The sequence below is a fragment of the Solea solea genome, chromosome 16 (genome assembly GCF_958295425.1).
Source record: "Solea solea chromosome 16, fSolSol10.1, whole genome shotgun sequence".
Classification (NCBI taxonomy): domain Eukaryota; kingdom Metazoa; phylum Chordata; class Actinopteri; order Pleuronectiformes; family Soleidae; genus Solea; species Solea solea.
The window spans coordinates 25,475,481-25,481,984 of NC_081149.1; the positions used below are offsets into that span (position 1 = coordinate 25,475,481).

A 6,504-nucleotide genomic window follows, 5' to 3' on the forward strand; every position below is an offset into this window, starting at 1 on the left:
TTATTCAGCCGTGTGTGTGTGTGTGTGTGTGGGTGTGTGTGAGAGACACACACACACGACCTGATGTAAGCTAGTATTAGCTGGTGTTAGCCAATATTAGCTGATGTTAGCTAGTATAAGCTGGTTTTGGTGATGTTAGCCAGTGATAGCTGGTATTAGCTGGTTTTGGTGATGTTTGCCAGTGTTAGCTGGTTTTAGTGATGCTAGCCAGTGTTAGCTGGTGTTAGCTGGTGTTGTGTGTAGATTGTGTAGAAGCTGCTTCTTGTTGGAGACATTTTTGATGTTCGATGTTGTCTCCAAGTGTCTGTTCATTATCATTCTTGACCCATGACCCCTGGACAAAACATAAATCTGTACATCAAGCTAACTTTAGCCTACTAGCTCCTGACTTTATTTGTATTATTTTACAGGCTAGTATGGAGCTTGTGAGATTATATTTGTCAAACTATTTAAAGTAACAGCCATGAAACATAGCAATATACACAAAGCAAATAACTCGTTAGCATTATGTTTGAAAATTTCAATGAAGCTAACTGACCTGTGTGTCTGTGTTACATGGAGGTTCATCCACTTGTTGAGGGTTTGAGTTCAAATCTGAACTTTGTGGGGATTTGTGATAACTAACGTCAAACTAAGGCCGACATAAATAGACACACACACACGTGATTAAAATAATATAATAATAATGATTAAAATAATGTTTTTTGGTTATAGTTCAGCGACCCCCACAGATCCCTTCATGGGAGTTCAAAACCTCTTTAGATAACTCCAGTCTGTGCTTCAGCGCCACACACACCACAGTCACTGTCAGCACGACAACAACAACCTTAAACGAGTCAATGCTACGACCAAAGCAATAATGTCAGTGTGTAGTTTTTGAGTTAACGCGCTGTGTTCAGATTCTGTTGTTGAATAAATGACACCGATGCTATTTTGTCAAACAATAGAAAATTCTGTAAGTCTGGAAGGTTCTGTTAGCCTAATATCAGGCTAATGTTAGCCTCATGTTAGCCTAATATCAGCCTAATGTTAGCCTCACGTTAGTCTAATATCAGCCTAATGTTAGCCTCACGTTAGCCTAATATCAGCCTAATGTTAACCTGTCAGCCAGCAAACTTATCCACATACAGGTACTGTTAGCTGCTGTACAGGTGAAGGTTTTAGTTCACTGAAGTTAATCGAACAAATCAAAGTCCGTACGACGAAAACTCGATTTTTTATGCAGTAACCATGGAAACGTTAAACTGGAGCGAGCTCGTAATATTGTCAATGTCCTGTCGTGGTCCGTGTTAATCGCTCCTTGCTATTTTGTACAAACATGACGTAAAGAACCCGACTTCTCTTGTTGTACATTTCCCACGAGAAAAAAGAAAGAAGCAAGAAAGAACTTCCACGTCGTCATTGTTTGCGTCTGTAGTTCAACATGTCGACGGTTGTCATGGTGATATCACAGTGGTTTGTGACGATGCTGTCGTAGCACCAGCCATTTGTGTGTTTGTTGTTTTCTGCTCCGTATGTCCGTCCATCAGGCCCCGCCCACACCTTCCCCCAGGGACAGAAACCCTGCACGTTAGTGTTCGCTCAGTCCCCGCCCATTCTGTCTTTGCTTCCTTTAGATGTTTGTAAAAAAAGATGAGGATGATGTTTAGGATTGGGAGTCTGGCCCCGCCCACCCCGCTGTGTGTAATAAAAATAATAATAATATTTAAAAAGGCATGCAAAAGCGTTGTGGAGTTTGCATGATGGTGTTTTTGTAACTGCGACCTTTGACCCTCATTGTCGTGCACTTTACGCTCATCGGACTTTGATGTGATTTCATTTCAGACCTCACGGTGGCGCTAGTGTCCTCTGTAACAGTGTTTTTGTTCAACATTTAAACGTGAAAGACGCCGATTTACACCACGCCCACTGCTTGCCCCGCCCCCTCAACTTTGATTATTGTGAGTGTGAAGAGCTGGAGGCTAACGTATCGTTAGCGCTCCACTGGCCTTCTTGTGTGTGTGTGTGCGCGCGTGTTTGACGAATTCTACTTGATTTGTTTTCTTTTTTAAAGGAAAGAGAAACAAGCCGATGTATTTATTGACGCCACGATCACTGTTATTATTATTATTATATTTATTGAAATTCAAACCAAAGCGTTTTTAGCTCCGCCCCTCAAGTGTTTGCCACTAATATCAAAGAGCACAACACGAGTCGAGTTTACAGAGTTTATGTTGAAAATGAAAAAATATATAAAAACATTCAATGTTAATGTAACCATAAAATCTATGAAAGCCCCCCCACATCACCAGCCCGGACCACATGTCCGTCTGTCACACCACAAACAAACAATGTCTGGCTCTGCCCCCACTTTTCCTTTAGTTTGTGATGTCAGAAAAACGTGACGCAGATTCGTGAAATTACAACCCTGGAAGCGTGGCTCCGCCCCCTCACACATTCACACACAGGTTGAATGCTCTCTGCAGCACTAACTGACACATCGTAGCCCCTCCCACCCATCGGCCCTGGGTTCAAAGCTCTGCCCCCTAATTAGTTAATGTGTTTGTGATCAAATTATTATTTTTATCTTTTATCTTTTCGTTGTTAATGCTAAAAACAGTGTGATGCTAGTAAATTAGCTGCAATAGCTTAGCCACTTTTTTTTACATCACTACTGTGTGTGTGTGTGTGTGTGTGTGTGTGTGTGTGTGTGTGTGTGTGTGTGTGTGTGTGTGTGTGTGTGTGTGTGTGTGTGTGTGTGTGTGTGTGGAGTTGACCTGTCGTTAGCCGTTAGCATGTGTGTTGTCTCACACACACACACACACACGCGGTCTTCCATGTTTGTATGCAGCAGACGCCAAATTCGTCCGTTTGCGATCATTTTGTCCATTTTGTCTGTCGGACGGTAAAACTACGATGATTTTTGTCTTCCTGAAAATTTTTTTTCTCACAAACCAAAACCCGCTTCACTGCGGTGGGCGGAGCTCAGTGCTCGTCACGATGAAGCTCCGCCCACATCTTTCTGCTCTCTCATCGTAACGAGACAGTGTTTGGTTTGTATCAGTGTTTTTCCCCAGTTGGGGGGGGGTTGTCGGGGGTGGGGCCATGGAGACAGACCACACCCACATGGTCTGTGCCATAGCAAGTAAGATAAACACATAATTATCATGATTATGATTATTATTATTACCATAAATGACAAATAAATGCAGTAAAACATTTGCAAAAACCCAGAGGGAGAAAGTTCGGCTTCACACAAACGATTCTGAAGAAGACGACGACGACGTTATGTTATCATCAATCAAAGTAGTAAATATTGAATATTGAATGCTCGCTGAAACGTTTCTTTGTGTTCTGTAATTATTGTAAATAACTTCAAAGAGAGAAAAATGACTTGCATGTCTATGTATAAAAATCTACTGAGATATTTATTCCTGTCAAAGTTGTCCACGTGTCCCATCTCTGTCCGCTCTAAGCTCCGCCCCATCATCTCGACAACGCTTTTTTTTTTTGTTTGTGGTTTTGAGAGAGAGAGAAATATTTACACCTGCTGTCATAGCACACATGACACGCCCACGTCACATGACGTTTCAGTGGCAGAGTGGTCTTTTCAGAATAAAAGGAAAGATTTTCTGTTTGTTTTTAAACGCAGCTACAACCACTCATCACCATCATCCCAGTTCCAGAGGCTCCGCCCACTGGCTCCTCTGATGAAAGTGCTTCCCTCCATATTAGGTAAAATAACCCCGTCTCCAGGCCACACCCCCTGATCACTTCAGGAGCCCTGTTAGCGGTTTCCGAACTCTCTCTCTCTCTCTCTGTTTGAGTCGAGTTCAGATGTCCCCGCCCACATGACAAACTTCGCAGACCAGTGTTGAAACTTCCCGTGTTTGTGCGTCCGTCGTTGGTTCTTTGTTCCGTTTCTCAGAAGCGTCGAAGTGGCAGAGGTTGGACAGGAAGTCTGAACGTCTGGACAGGAAGTGACCTCGCAGTTTCCTCCTGCTCAGACGATCAGAGGGTTTGAGGAACGACGTCGTTCTCCCGGAGTCGCCCTCGGTCTCCGCCTCACACAGGCCTGACACAACAAAGCGTGCAATATTCCGAGAAACAAGGGCTGAACTTCTCTCACGCGGAGGCATCCGGGCCGGGAACTCCGGCGACCGCGACCACAGGAGCGAACGCACTTGTTTTTAGGGAACGTGGGAAATCAAACATCGGGAAGAGCAAAAAAAAAAAATCCATAATTTGGAAAACGGTAAAACAAACACGGACAGAGACGTCGCCATTTCAGAGCAACTTTGACGGGAAATGCAACTTTGTGTCCTGTTTTTTTTTGTGTGTGTATGTGTGCGTAGCGTAATGTAAAAGCGATCTGTCCCCCCCACAGAAACCCCTCCCCCTTCTATGCCCCGCCCCCTCTCTCGTACTGCTGTTGGCTGTTCTGTTTAGTTCATGTGACGTGCCAGTATTCCCCCCTCCCCTCCCCGTTCACCCACCCCCCCCCTTACGCCCCCCCATGGATCTTTAAGATGACAACTCTATGCAGATGCTGTCTTTTATAAGTGTGTCAAAATTTTAATTTAAAATAAAAACTTGGAAAAAAAAAAGCCAAACCCTGACGGAAATGTTTGAAACGATAAGAAAAAAAAAACAATAAAGAAACGGATTGTTAAGTGTCAACACGTTAGTGTCTTTGTGTCCACACTTTTGTGTCTTTGTCTAAGACCTGGATCATATGAGGCCTGCCACAGGTACTGGTGTTCAACCCGGTCAAAAGGTTTTTCCCGGTCTATGGAACTCAGACCAGCGTCTGAGCCTAATGAGCCACAGCGGTCTAAAACATGTGATATTATCACTTATTGCACACAGTGGGTCTCTTACACATGGATAACCTCACTTACAACCTCCCTCAGCCTCAGGGCTTTGGATCAGATCTAGTCTCCGCACAGCAATGAAATCGCTCTCCAGTTTTAAGAGCTGCAGGTGATTCCAGGTCTCCTGCAGCTCAGTGGTAGTTGTCCTTGGTTCACACTTTCCTGGAAAACCTCCAGCATGTCGTCGCCAAGGACCAACCAGAAAGACTTGTGGAACTCTACAGGGAGTCCATCAACGCCTGGAGATCATGAAGTCTGTGTTTTGAAAAAAACAGTCTTCAGCTGATCCACAAACGTCTTTATAAAGGTTTGTGTCTGGTCCTGTTGAGTGTGAAGAAGCATCTATGAGCACGTAGCAATGGATGATTTTCTTGATGTTTCTTCTCTCCAGGATGAAGATAACTGGGATGGAGCGCCGAGGCTGCACCAGCGCCCCCTGTGCTGTGACGCCCAGCAGGTTTTAAGGGCTTCAAAATGCCCTTGTTCTCCTGTAGAGTCTGTCAAGTCTCGGTCTCTAGGTCCTGAAGAGTCCTGAAGAGACCTGGTAATACACTTGGACTAGGACTTTGCCAAAGTTGCTGCGCTGCTGTAAAGAAATAAGTGGATTTCTTGTCCCAGAAATATTTAAAAGCCTCTAAAAGCATGCTCTAATAAAAGAGCTGTAAACATGTGCTGCTTATCCGAGGCTCCGTGTGATGAAGTGGGCGGAGCAGATGAAGGGGGCGGAGCTGCAGGTGATTCTGTCGTGCAGAAATAAATGCTCTTCGGTTTTACAGCGAGCTTTGTTAAAAAGCAACATTAACAGACTTAACTCTTTCATTTTCATCATCATTTCTTGAATAAAAACTACGTCCAGTTCCTTAAAATCAATAAGTTTATAAACACATCACAGCTGGCACGTTCATATTCAATATTGATATTAAATAATTATCCTAGTGATAAATTAGGGGAGTAAAAACAAAAAGGCATTTTTGTGAAGTCGTCTCACCCTCAGCGACCGCAGGCTCCGGGATCCAGCCCTGCAGCGCCCCCTGCAGTGAACCAAGTGTCTGTGCTGCTGCTGTCGTTGTGCTGAGGAGAAAAAAACATGCTGTGAAAGATTCTAACACTGTCACACCGTAAGTTATTTCCTTTGAATAAACTGCTCATTATGGCTGTGATAAAAGCAGGATCTGCTCCTGCAGCTCTGTAGCTCGTGTCGTCACAGAGCTGCAGCTTCTGTGAGCTCGGCTAAAATAGATAAAAGTTTAAACCCGACTCGTTCAAACTTTATTTTAGATGACAAAATAAAAACTGTGTGACATCAGTTCTTATTCCTGGAAACAAATGACTGAACCTTGTCAGGTGACATCATTGTTTTCTGCAGCGTTGTGCTGATCCGTCCACAGTGCAGTTACACTCAGCAGCTGTGGGGGCGCTTGTGAGTCGAAAATCTAAAATAAAGCCCTGTATTGCGTTTAGCTGGAGGACAACTTCTTGGTCTTTGTCTTTTGTGAGTCAGAGATCACTTTCTTAACTTTACTCGCTCATTGGTCTGCCCGGAATCTCACATCAACGGCAGAGAGAGAGACAGTGGACAGAGTCCACAACACCGTCCTACTGATGATGTCTCCACGTCTGTCCTGTGTCGGCTTCGTGGACGTAAATCGAG

At 44.1% G+C, this 6,504-nt stretch overlaps 1 protein-coding gene across 1 annotated transcript in view; it reads left to right on the plus strand.

Moving 5' to 3' along the window:
• Window positions 1-4,659, plus strand: part of stx1b (syntaxin 1B) — a 19,088-nt gene extending 14,429 nt beyond the window's left edge. Inside the window, exon 10 of the mRNA XM_058654096.1 lies at window positions 1-4,659. This exon is cut by the window's left edge and continues 1,037 nt beyond it. The gene's annotated coding sequence lies outside the window, so the exon portion shown is untranslated.
• The last annotated feature ends 1,845 nt before the right edge of the window (window positions 4,660-6,504 follow it).